This window comes from Struthio camelus, chromosome 4 (genome assembly GCF_040807025.1).
Source record: "Struthio camelus isolate bStrCam1 chromosome 4, bStrCam1.hap1, whole genome shotgun sequence".
Lineage (NCBI taxonomy): Eukaryota > Metazoa > Chordata > Aves > Struthioniformes > Struthionidae > Struthio > Struthio camelus.
Genome location: NC_090945.1, coordinates 82,626,896 through 82,639,138, shown reverse-complemented (window position 1 = coordinate 82,639,138; position 12,243 = coordinate 82,626,896).

The window sequence follows — 12,243 nt, the reverse complement described above, 5'->3', positions numbered from 1 at the left end:
GTCCTGCCTAGCCTTTTAGCACATCAGCATGAAGCAGCTTGCAGTGCAAATGTAAATGCAAGCGTTATGGACAGGGGAGCTCATTCGAAGCAGTGGAAACGGTGGAAAGTCTCATGACTGGAAAGAGTCTGGGTAATTGTTTCACCTATTATTAGCAATTTAGGGCTGGTCTTTGGGTTTTACACAATCAAAGCAATCAATTTTCTGACTTCTTTACTTTTAAAAGGATCATAAAAAAGGTTTTATGTTCCATTTCTGAAGTACAGTGTATGAAAGCCTTGGTACCCTGAACCTTGAAAACTTTCAAATGAGTAATGTCTGGGGTGAGAAGATAAAGCATTATGCTCTGGAGCTGTTCAGCACCTCAGAAAAGACACTCTGAAATAAAGCCAAAACATCCAAATCCTCAAATAAAATAGGAAATGAACAGGTAGATTCCTCTCAAAGCACTGAATTTTGCAGGATTTTGTCAAAAATGCCTTTTTTCTTGGGGAAAAAATAAATAAAGAAAAAAGGTTAAAATAATTGTAACTTGAAATAAGTTTTTATTTCAGTACAGCTTGCTTGATGCTAAATTTTGAAGAGAAATAAAGGTATAAGGATGTTATTATCACTTACAATTTAATAAGAACAAGAACAAGACCAAAAATAATGACTACATGCACAAGCAAGCAAGCAGGAAAGAACAAGAAAACAACCCACTACCACCACTCTGGTAATTAAAGTGTCTCTTTATTATTGTGAGTGTCAAAATGACCAATATTATACCATAAATCAACATCTAACCCCTGCAGCTCATACCTTTAAAGGGCTAGACTCTGTGATTACTAGATCATTAGCTTTCATAGCCAAACCATTTTAGATTAAGGGGAATTTTCAAATCCAGATCTGAGATTACCTCATAGGTATAAACTGACCTCATGGACAAAGATTTTCCCATTTAGGCCTATTTTGGCCAGTTTGAGCCTAGGCCAAAATATTATAAATTAGATTAGCTTCTGACCTGTGTTTCCACACCATATAGTTGCATATAGATAGTCACAATGATTTTTTTAGTTCTTTCCTGTAGCTATAGAAAGAAAAAGCAGAAAGCTGCTTCCAGACTCTAACGTAACCGCCAAAGACTGACATTTCTCTCCATCTGAGAAGTTACTGCTTTGTTTTAATGAAGATATTAATAAATTACTCTTTAAATGGCTCAGACAACTTTTTTTTCCCTTAATCCTCTCCTCAAAGGCTTTTCAGACTTAAAAAAAAAAAAAAAAAAATTATTAGGGCAGCTCCAAAGACTGTTAATTTGTATTGCTCTTACTACCAGAAATATCTGACTGAGAATACGGTTTGTTAATTGACCTTTACAATTGACCTGTAGAACATCATGTGTTGGGCATACTAAGTTGTCTCATGATAATGCCCTCCTCATCAGGCTTATTACTTTAGCGCAGCTCATTAGGAAATGAGGACATAAATTAATCTTGAAAAGAGAAATAAAAATGCTCGAGTTGATGTGGGAGTGTCTCAGAGTCTCTTGCACGCTGCAGAGGGTGCATCTTCCTCATGCTTTGGCTACCAGGTGTCTTCATTTAAGATTTACACCTCCCATTAAATGTAATTGCTTCCCCTGAGGCTGTTGTGGTAAAAGCCTACTTAGCTGAATGAAAAGAGGTTTCTGATGAGATGTATGTGGTAGAGCTATGGCTATTGGTAAGGGGAAATTTTCATTTTTAAGCAGTTTGGTACGTGGACTTCATTACTCTGAAGGTGGTGGTAGGGTCTTTGAAAGCTCATATTCAGGTTGTTTGATATATCTGATCTGCCTAGCAAAATCCACCCTTTGTGATATGCCAAAGGCTATTCAGGGTATGTAACCCCTGCTCACAGCCTTCCTACAGGAAACCATGAGCTCATGAAAGTGAGCCTCATTCATTATTGATAAAATATTTTAGATTGTGGTCAAGTTTTATTTTCCTTTCAGGATAGGTGTTTCTTATTCAGGAAGGCTCTTAAATTATTAATTCAAACATGCAGAGCACCTTGCTTCTTAATTTTTAAGCTTTCAGTCTCTTCTCACTCCTTTTAGCACTGTGGGATTTTAAGGTTTGCAGTCAGGCTACAGAAAGGTCTGGCCTTGCTGCAGTAAATACTTGATTATTGCTGATTTTAGGATTTTAAAGCTCTTTAGTGTTGCAGCTCAAGATTTGTCACTCTCACTTTTTTTTTTCTCCTCTGCATTTCCTGTTCAGGAGGCAGCATCTTTCCTTGCTCAAAGGGTCCAGGCTCGCTCCAGCATATCTTCTCTTGTTGTCTATTTTCTTTTTTCAGACTATATCTCATGCCACGGAGCATGACTCTGAGATACCTGATCTGGCTGGGACTGAGTTTCCTCTGAAACCAGAAGCAGCATAATGGCATCATGGCCATGCTCTGCACAAGGAAAGCTCTGGTAAGGAGTGATATTGCACTGATTGAGAGAAGCTCATATTATTCATGATGTCAATATGGAAATACCATGTATCTTCCTTACAATAATCTTCCCAGACCAGAAAAAGCTGTAAAAGTTAAGCTTCATTAGAATACAAACCATAATATTGCTCACCATAACAGAAACTCAAAAGTGTCTTGATCATACAGTGTGTATACATACATACTTACATGCCTGGACCATGCACCTGAATCTCTTGGACACCCATTTCTGAGCCATGTTCTCCTTGCTCCCTCATGTCTCTCTCCCTTCTCCTCCTAGCCCCATCCTGGACCTGATCTCCTAGGGGATCCACTTCTCCCCATCACGTATCTCCACTGTCTTGCTCTAATGCCTTCAGCATCACCCCTATCTTGTCCCTGGAGGTTAAAATCTTTGCTAAAGCACGTCGTCCAGTTTTCCGCTTGGGTACCTGGAGTAAGCTGGCTGGGACACCCAAGGAAGGTACCTCTGGGGCTCCCCACTGTGAACCAATAGTACAAATATTGCCCCAAAGCCAAAGAAACTTCTCTGTAGCAATTCCATAATGTTATAGGAACCCTTTTACTTCTTGGTTGCCTCAAGCTTGAAGCTGGACTGTTTGTTTTTTCCCTTACTTTAGCAAATTTTTTTTCTTCTCTTATGGCTGGTGCATTGTCAAGGTGCGTCTCCTCTAAGTGAGCTCTCATGAGACGGCTTAGTGGCTATAAGTTCAGTGTGTGTCCTTCTGAACCCAAGCCATGACCTGCATGGCAGGACTTGCTGGCTGTGCACACCAACTACCCAGCGCCAACCCTCTCGACAGGAGCATGTGCTGCCTGTAAATCTTCTCCCTAGGCTTGTAACCTCACCATGGGGCAGATAGACCCTTCAGTGTGGGTACATTTGTTACAGCTGCTTGGTTGTCTCTCTGTTTCTGGGTAAATGCCCTCATTGGAGAGGCTCATAAAATTTGCCTGCAGTTTGCAGAGTACAGAAAAGTGTATGCTGAATAATAATAATAAATTGCTTTTTCTGTAGGTAGAGCATAAAAGATTGCATTAGGAGGCTTAAAATGATCAAGGCGGGATGGGGGGGGGCTGGATTTGGAGGTATAGCTAAGCTCTTAGAGGCTTTCCTAAAATGTCAGATTGGTTTAAAAAAAATAAAATAAAATAAACAGAAGTCTGGCAGATGTGGGAACTTAGGGTGCGGGGGGGAGACACAAAAGCAGATGGTCATTGAAGGTCAGGGAGGGATACGAGTTTGTCTGATCTCTTTGAAATACTCAGCAGAATATCTTTTTATAAAATGAGGTGTTTTAGGTTGTTTTTGTGATCAAATTTGGGGCCGGGCGTGTGGCAGCTATGCGTCTGCAACAGTCTGTAATGCTATGAGTCCCAGGGAAGGTTTGTTTAACCTGGTTGCTCTGCTTTTATTCTCACTTCTGTCGGCCTGTCTCATTAACCTGTGTGATCTTACGGTATGTTTGCATGGGGGCTCTCTGCATGAGGAAGCTTCAGCAACCAATTTAAATTGACCAATAAGCGACCAAGAAACTGCTTGCAATAAATGATACATCTATCAAGATAATCGCTGAATAAATTGAAAATTCAGAAATATGCCAAGTAAAATCTTCTAATCACAATCAATTCCATATTAAAATCCATATTTTGGTAAATTAGTTGCCAATAAAGAATGGCTAATACTAGAGCAATGGGAGATATTATCAATACTTGAGCTCCTTATAGAGAATTTTATCAGGAGATCAGATTAATCTTATTTCAAGCTGTCGTAAACATCCTTTGCTCTGATTATCTTTGCCTGAGGTTCTGTTTAAAAACTCATGCATCATTCCATAGCATAAACACTTCATAAACATGGGATTTTGTCCTGTGCAGCACTGTTGAAGTAACTAATAGCCCTTATGTATGCAACCGGAATGGAAGAGAGTTAAAAATATTCTGTCTTTGGCATACATTGTTTACAGTTATTTAGTCACGAAGACCCTTCAGTCATATGTTAACTTCGCCTATAATATGTTGATACTGAATTAAGAACTTGTTCTCGTACATCTATTTTACTCTCTCAGTAGAAAGCTGACCCAGATTTAAATTTGCATTAGTGAGGATATCTTTCTCCACAGGCTGCTAAAGAAAGGGAAAAATATTTTCTTTAATCGGTTCAATAAGAAGAAATGGCAGCTTACTTGTTTTGGCTGTGTTTTTTGGTTTTTGTTTTTTTTGTTTTTTTGTTTTTTTTAAACTTGTCACAGTTTAAAACTACTGGAACTTCTTGGAGACATTTAGAACGATAGCCTGCATTTTCCTCTTAAGAGCTAGTCAGATCGCACCTTCGTGCGCGGCTCCGGGAACGCTCGGCTGCTAGAACTCGGCTGCCTGTCCTCGCTGGGCAGAGAACTGGGTCAGACACTTAAGTAACCTGGTGACTAAGCCATATTATGCAAGAAGCCAAAGAGACACCGGCGTAGGGAGGTGGGAAGCTGCCGGGTAGGGGTAGCTGGAGGACTTGTGCACAGCATGGCAGGCATCCCTGGCATGCAGAGCCTGCTCAAAATGCATGCCCTTTTGCCTGGCAAAGGCTGTTCAAAGAAATCACCAGCTCCATGAGTTTCATGCCGTTTGAGTTCTCCATATGTAAAACAACTCAAGTGACTTAGCCCTGTTGCTTAGCCCCTCTGCCTCGGAAAGGTGAATTAGCGATAACTAACTGGAAAAATGCTGTTCAAAGCAAAATCAGGCTTATATTCACCTGTGGAGTTATACCAAGTTTATGTGAGGTTTACGTAGATGGGAGCAGAACGTGGTTCGGTATTTAGACAGCTTTGGTTTCAGCGGTAGGCCCTCTGAGGCAGTGAGTTGAGCTAAAGAAAGACCCCCCAAACACTAAATCGCCTAAAGTTTCCAGCAAACTTCTAAGATATTCAGACCGCAGGAAGCAATATTTATTTGATGGAACCTCACCAAGTACTCTAAATAATAAGATCCTGTCAAGTAAGCTTACCCGAGCACAAGGAGCGCATTGCATTAACAGTCGATGGCTCAGGGTTTAGTGTTGACTCCAGCTATCCCCATGCACGTATCTTCTTGTTATTGCGCTGTGGCTTCTCCATGACTTCTGCTTTTATTCAAAGAGTTTTTGCTGTGGGCGTTTAAACCCTACTCCCACAAGCATGCCACTGGTATAAGGCACAGCATTGCTTCAGCTCGATCCTAAGCCTAAAAAGGAGACCAGCAAGCGTTATTGCTAATGAGTATGTGTCCGTGTTAAAGTTGGGTATCTAAGAATAATTCTGAAACAGAGAGCACCTTCACATCACCCGTGTTAAAGGTCAGGTAATGGAAATATTCCTCTGCTGATGTCAAAAACATGAGCTTTGGAAATCATAGAGTTTCTGTATTTTAGACCGTTTTCGAGCAGATCGAGGAGCCTATTGCCACGTTTTTTGTCCCATAAGCAGTTGGAAAATATTCATGAGGCTCCATGCAAGAAACAACCTTTGACAGTCCCTGTCCTTGTCTAATAAGTTCTGGCACATATCAGGCAGAGTCTGGCTATTCATTTTCCCGGAATAAGACCAGAAATAGGATTTTAATCAAATAATGTGTTGTATCAACAGCTCTGCCACAGCAAGAAGGAATAATTATGTGATCAGATATGAAGAGTTATTGGTGATGGTTTAATTTATAAAATATATCCACAGCTTGGAAGATTTCTGTGTTCACGTCTACCCAGTAGAAAGAGAAAATAGCTTTGCTCTTAGTTACAGCATTTATTTGGATAGCGTTCCCCCCTGACTTCTGTCAGTTCCACCCTAAAATAAATATAGAAGAAGACACAGACATTTAAGAAGATATTACTTGCTTTGGGTTATGTCCTTTTCAAGCAAACCTGGTGAGGAAACTGTCAGTATTTACTTTGAGAATAAATATTTATTACCTCATTGTAGAAATATCTTCAAGTATTTCATTTGGGGGATGGTGGGGGGGAAATTCAGCAGCTGTTTCCCAAAATACCAACTCTATTTCCATTCTCAGTAAGAAAAATCTATACTGAGGCATTGAAGGATTATAGTGAGCAACAGATCTTCCTACTGTCAAATTTTAAATGAAACAAAGCTTTCTGTGAATGAAGAAAGGTTTTCTTTTCTGTTGAAGGAAAACTTAACAACATATTTCTGACTAGCTCTGTTTTGAAGTGAATCACAGGATTTCCCACAAAGCAGTTCCTGATCTCATTTAAGCCAAATATCTGACATCAGAAATTAGTTTCTTTAAGCTTCTACAGGTTAGCTTCTACAAGGACTTTAATATCATGATTTTGTTATTACTATTCACTTGAAGTGATAGTGGCAGGCCTCACTAGGGCCTATGTACTAGGACATTTACCTGATGCATCCCTTGAAAAAGACCCATTTTTCAGACACTTGCCGTCTTGCCAGACGGTAGGCTTTACAGCTGATGTTACCTATGCTGTATGTTTGAGTCAGCTGGAAAAAAAATCACCTGGAGCAGTACTGTCGCTTGGCAGGATGAGGGTAGAAAAAAAGATGCATGGCTTTGATGTGGTTAATCACAAACGAAAAACCCTGGAAACAAAGCTGACCACAAATGTGAGATGCTTACATCGCCTATGAGGAACCGAGTGCAGATAATACGAATGAGATACCTGTTTTACTGCAGCTTTCTGCCTGGGGCGCATCCTTGCAGTGGTGATTCTTCACTTGCAGTAGCGTTTTTAATACAGAGATAGCCTATTGGTTAGCTAGTGATCAATCTATTAAATATTCTTCCCTTGAATTAGATAATTTGTTTTTCTACCCAAAATCATCTGTGGTGCCGTGAAAAATGCCTTGTAGAAATCTAAGTATGCAAAATGGACGTTATCCATTTGATTGTAAAAGTTTATATGTAATCTCATTAAAGAAGGCATTGAATTAGTTTGATAGGATCTGGGTTCAGAAGAAAATGTGGATTATAATACCTGCCCTTAGGTCTCTATCCCTTACATTCCCTGTCAAGCACTGCTTTCCTCAGAGCCAGTGTCAGTCTAACGTGCCAGTAATTACTTGGTTTATTTAAAGATTAACTCTGGATCCATTTGAAGAGTATGGATGCGGAGCATATGGGATTGCTGTGGTTTCAGTTTTATTTTTCCAAAGGTTTAAGTCGCGCACTTTTATCTCACCTAATGTAGATGTGTAAATCTTGCAGTCAGAGGTGACACTGCTGGGTGCAGCTGGGATCCAGTTCATTACACCCTAAAATCTGATGAATTCTGGAATAGCTCAGGTTACCTGAGCCCTCAGAAATGCCTTTTTCTCTACATTGATTATGAAGGGAGTTTAGGATCATGTGCTCATAGGTGTCCACACTGAATTTCCAAAATCAAATATTGTGCCACTGTTTAAAGAATGTAAATAGGACAATGGAAAGAAATCAAAGCAGGTCAGCTCGACAATGTTCAGGAAATATCTGGTCTGGGTAGGGGTTATAAAGAAGGATCTTTCAACACAGATGTGCCCTTCAGTGTTTTGTCTGCACGCACCTCTAACACTGCAGAAATAGGCACTCAAAGTTAGCAAGTGTGAATGTTACCTGCACAGCCTGATTTCTGATCTGTGGTGGGTATACACTTTGAAATGGTCTTTATTTCCATTAGCATGGACAACTCCCCCCCCCCCCCCCATCCTGTCTTATTCCACATGTGTGATGGACTTCTGGGATTATAGCATGGCTGTACTAGAGGGACAGTTGTCCATCAAACTTCTGTCTTGCTTCCTGTCCAGCTCTGCCCTGAACGAATCAAAGGACTGCAGAAAGACGAAGCGGTCTCATGGTGAACTAGCTAAATGCTGCTCGAGGGAGTTGATTATAGTTGAGCCTCTGCCTTGGACTTGGTACGCTACCCAGGAAGTCTCTTTAACCAACCTTTGCTCAAATGGTCATTAGTTGAGTGTCCCTTTTTTTTTTTTTTTTTCTGGTCTCACCTCGAGACCCTGGGTGGTGACAAGCAGGAGTCTCTGCTCCCGCAGTAGCAGCCAAAGTCACTGGGTACTGTGCTTCAGTTGTGGCACAGGGATAAGTTCCCTGGAAAAAAAATAACATTCCAGGTGTTTCAGACTGGATACTCCCAATTACTGTATATATTTGATGTTAATCTCTTTGTGCTTTGTAGAATGGAGATATCGTTGCCTCACAGCAAGAGTAAGTTAATTAATATTTATGAAGCACTTGGTTTCTATAGCGATGAACACCCTAGAAGATTGAGGAAGAAATGAATAACTATGTTTTTGAAGCTGGAGTTGACTCGGGCACAGTAAATAAAGGATGGGCCAATAAACCGAAAGACAAAAGTATCAAGTGGCTGCTGATTAAGTGAGCATTGCCCGTCCTGTTCATGGAATGAAGTGTGAAACAAAAACAATTAGCTTCTGGGCTGGCCTGAGCCCTGAGTCCTTAGATAAGCGCAAGATTGGATCACATTTTCTGTGGAGTTTTATCATGAAAGATGAGATTTTTTTTCTCTTTTCTTTGTGTTATTCCCCCTACTGCCACCACCCCTGTTTTCAGATCATTCTGTTACTCTGTGAAATTAAATGGACTTTTTTTCACATTAAAATCACTTAAAAATCACACACAACTGGCCTCCTTTCAACTGGAAAGGGGGAGGGAAAAAGATTCAGTAAAGCATTTTGCTCGAGAAAATGTTTTAAACTTTTGGAACAGTTAAAGGAGAAGCAGTGAGCAAATTCCAGGTTTTTCTGTATTTTATTGTGCACGTTTCCATGAAACCTCGAAGTAGAAGGTCAATGCAGCCAGATAACACTGCTTCTGTACTAATGGTGTACGTGTACAGCTGACCACTTGCCTGTCCGTCCCTAAGATGTACAGGTTTCTTAGGTCGTTCATACGACGTGGCAAGGAACAAATTTGGGTTAGCTAGTAACGGAGACATTAGATTTACGTGTCCAGTCAAAGGCAAAATAAAAGCTAAATGTAGTACAACATTTGTAGTTGGGGGATGTCAAAAAGGAAGAAGTACTTTGGATTCCTGATAGTTCACATTTTCAGTGTGCTTGTGAAAATTACCTTGTCTTGTAATTAATGCAAACAATCTTTATGAATGTTTGTTTTTTTTTTTTTTTTAAGCCAAAATGGAACTGCAAATGCTTCAGGGGTATATGCAAGCTCTAGTTACCCTGCAGTGACACATGTAAATGCTTTCAGCAGCTGCGTTATAGCTGTAGAGGCAGTAGATCTCAAAGAGAACAGCAGAGAGAACAAATGAATAAGATCTTTAATTCTCTTATAACACTTTTCATCAGTGGAGCTGAATTAAAAAAAAAAAGTTCCTATTTTGTAGACAGAAAATTGAGGTTAGTTACATTATTGACTAAAGAAAGTGGAGTATCATAAAACACCATTTCCACAGTATCATACGTCTTAAAGATAGAATAAAGAAATTAATGTTCATTAATGAATTAAATAAACTAAGAATTGTTAAAAATATACAATAGATCAGACATTCTCTTTGTGGCAGATAACAGCCGTCATCCTTCAGCATATCTACCTGCAAAAAAGACTAAATAGCACTCCTATCATACCTAATAGAGCTATTTGAACATGTTCTATTGTACACTGTTTAATAAAAGACTTTTTTAAAAAAAGTTTGTTTTCAACAGTCTGACAAGTCTAAAACTTTTTCTTTTTAAAGTGAATTCAGCTGTGTTTTTTCAAAATAAATCTATATATTAGTTACAGTCCCATCTAAACTCATTAAAGTGGAGAAGTGCTATTTTCTAATCTTTTCCCTGAAAGCATCAAAACTTTTTTTTTTAAATCTTAGATATAAACAAAAATGTTTCTTTTATCAAAATTTGGATCCAGATATAATTTTCATTTTGAGTATGGATAACATCATTTTCTACCGTCATTTTCTTTTCTATTGACCCAATAGCTAACTGAATGACTTGGTGATGGAAAAATGTTGAGTGCAGGTTCTACTATCCTTACGCTTAGAAGCACAGAGCGTTTTTTGAGGGGGTAAAATATTGCCCAGCAGGAGCAAAGGTGGAAGAATCTGCTCGCTAGCAGAGACGCAGTGAAATGTCGTGACTAATTGGAAAAGCTACTCTGAAATTAGCATTCGCTGAATGGTTTAATAAAATCGGTGCTGTATGAAAAAATAACAGCTGTGTTACATAACTCCCAGGAAACATCTATCAGACATCACAGACTATCTGAAGATGTATAATTTCGCATTCCCCTTCCTCAGAACTGCCTGTTCTTGCTCAAGATGGTCTCTTTCCACCCTATCCCCCATCTGCTCCACCTCCGCTTCCTCTCCTGTCTGATTGCTTGTACACTTTTTTTAAAAATTTTTTATTACTGGTCTTCATTTTACGGAATGGATATGAGTTCTAGGGTTGAATCTTCAAACTACCGAAACCCTCTGCCAGCTAACAAGTGCTTCCAACTTCCATTAGCTTCAACTCACTGACTTCAATCTAATCTACCCGTTTATCTCTCCAGGCTTTTATATTGCTGTCTGTCAGTGCTAGTGGTTTGCAAGTGTGTGTTGGTGGGAAAGCTTCGTAGCAGAATCCTATTTCAATAGTGCTGCTTTACGTTTCCTGTGTGCCGTGCTGGCTTTTAATTCACTTGTAATGACGGGAGTAAAATGCCACAGTTCAGAAACACCGATGTGCTCTCAGGTCAGATCTATCCCCATGTAGCTGAAGTTAGATTGCTTTTGCTGTAGTGTTTTTTTTTTTTTTTCTCTATCAATTTAAAATAGTGGTGTTTATGACCAGGGTCTGAATGTATTTGATGCAACCTGAAGACTTCACTAAGACTTCAGCACGCTGAGTCACAACTCTTCACCAAGGTCCAGGACTTCAGAGGGCACTGGGCACCTCTTTAGGGTGCAGTTCATACAGATGGTATTTTCAGGAGAGTAGACAGTATGAAGCTCCCTGTTTCAACACCTCTGTGGTTATTTGTGTGGGCAGGCAACGCAAAGACACATGCAGAGGTCGAAACCCTGATTCCCAGCAATGTGCCCCCTCCAATTAGGAGCCCCAAACCCTCTGACTCCATTTAAATTTCTGTGCTCTACCAATAACTCTTCTGCATCTGCTGAGCCCTATCTCTGCTGCTGCCTTTTGCAGGTCACCTGACCATTCAAGCTATCTGCGGATTTAATTTCAAGCAATGATATTTAAAGTCATGTAAATCAGTTAAGGCAGTGGTTTGAAGTCTGAAAATTTGATAGTAGCTTTGCCAGCTTAAAGACAGAATGGATCTTTTAGATGAGACTTTGATGAAATAATCTGTTGGATTTAGATGCTTTTAGATGTACTCAGATGCTTTTCTAATAGAGATTGACAATCTGCGAACATATGAAAAAATCTCCCTGTGCAGCCTCAAAGGTCTCTATTACCAGTGTTTCTAATTTGAAAGCACATCTCTCCCAGACCGCAAAGCCTCCTATTAAATGTCAACAATTTATCGGTTTCCAGCTCTTACAGGGAAGAACACCTTTTACTGTGCATGGATACAGCATGTGATAAAACTGAAGGGAGCTGAAAACCACCTGTGTTTATTTTATTGACATTTCTGATATGTGTAAAATTACTGCAATACAAAACGAGTTAACCATAGTCTTTAGTTGGCAGAGAGCTAGAACAGTGATTGAAAATGAGTGGCCTTCTAACAACCACAGGTAATTAAAAAGAAAAAGAAAAGGGTAAGAATCTTGCTTACCTAATAAATAGGTCA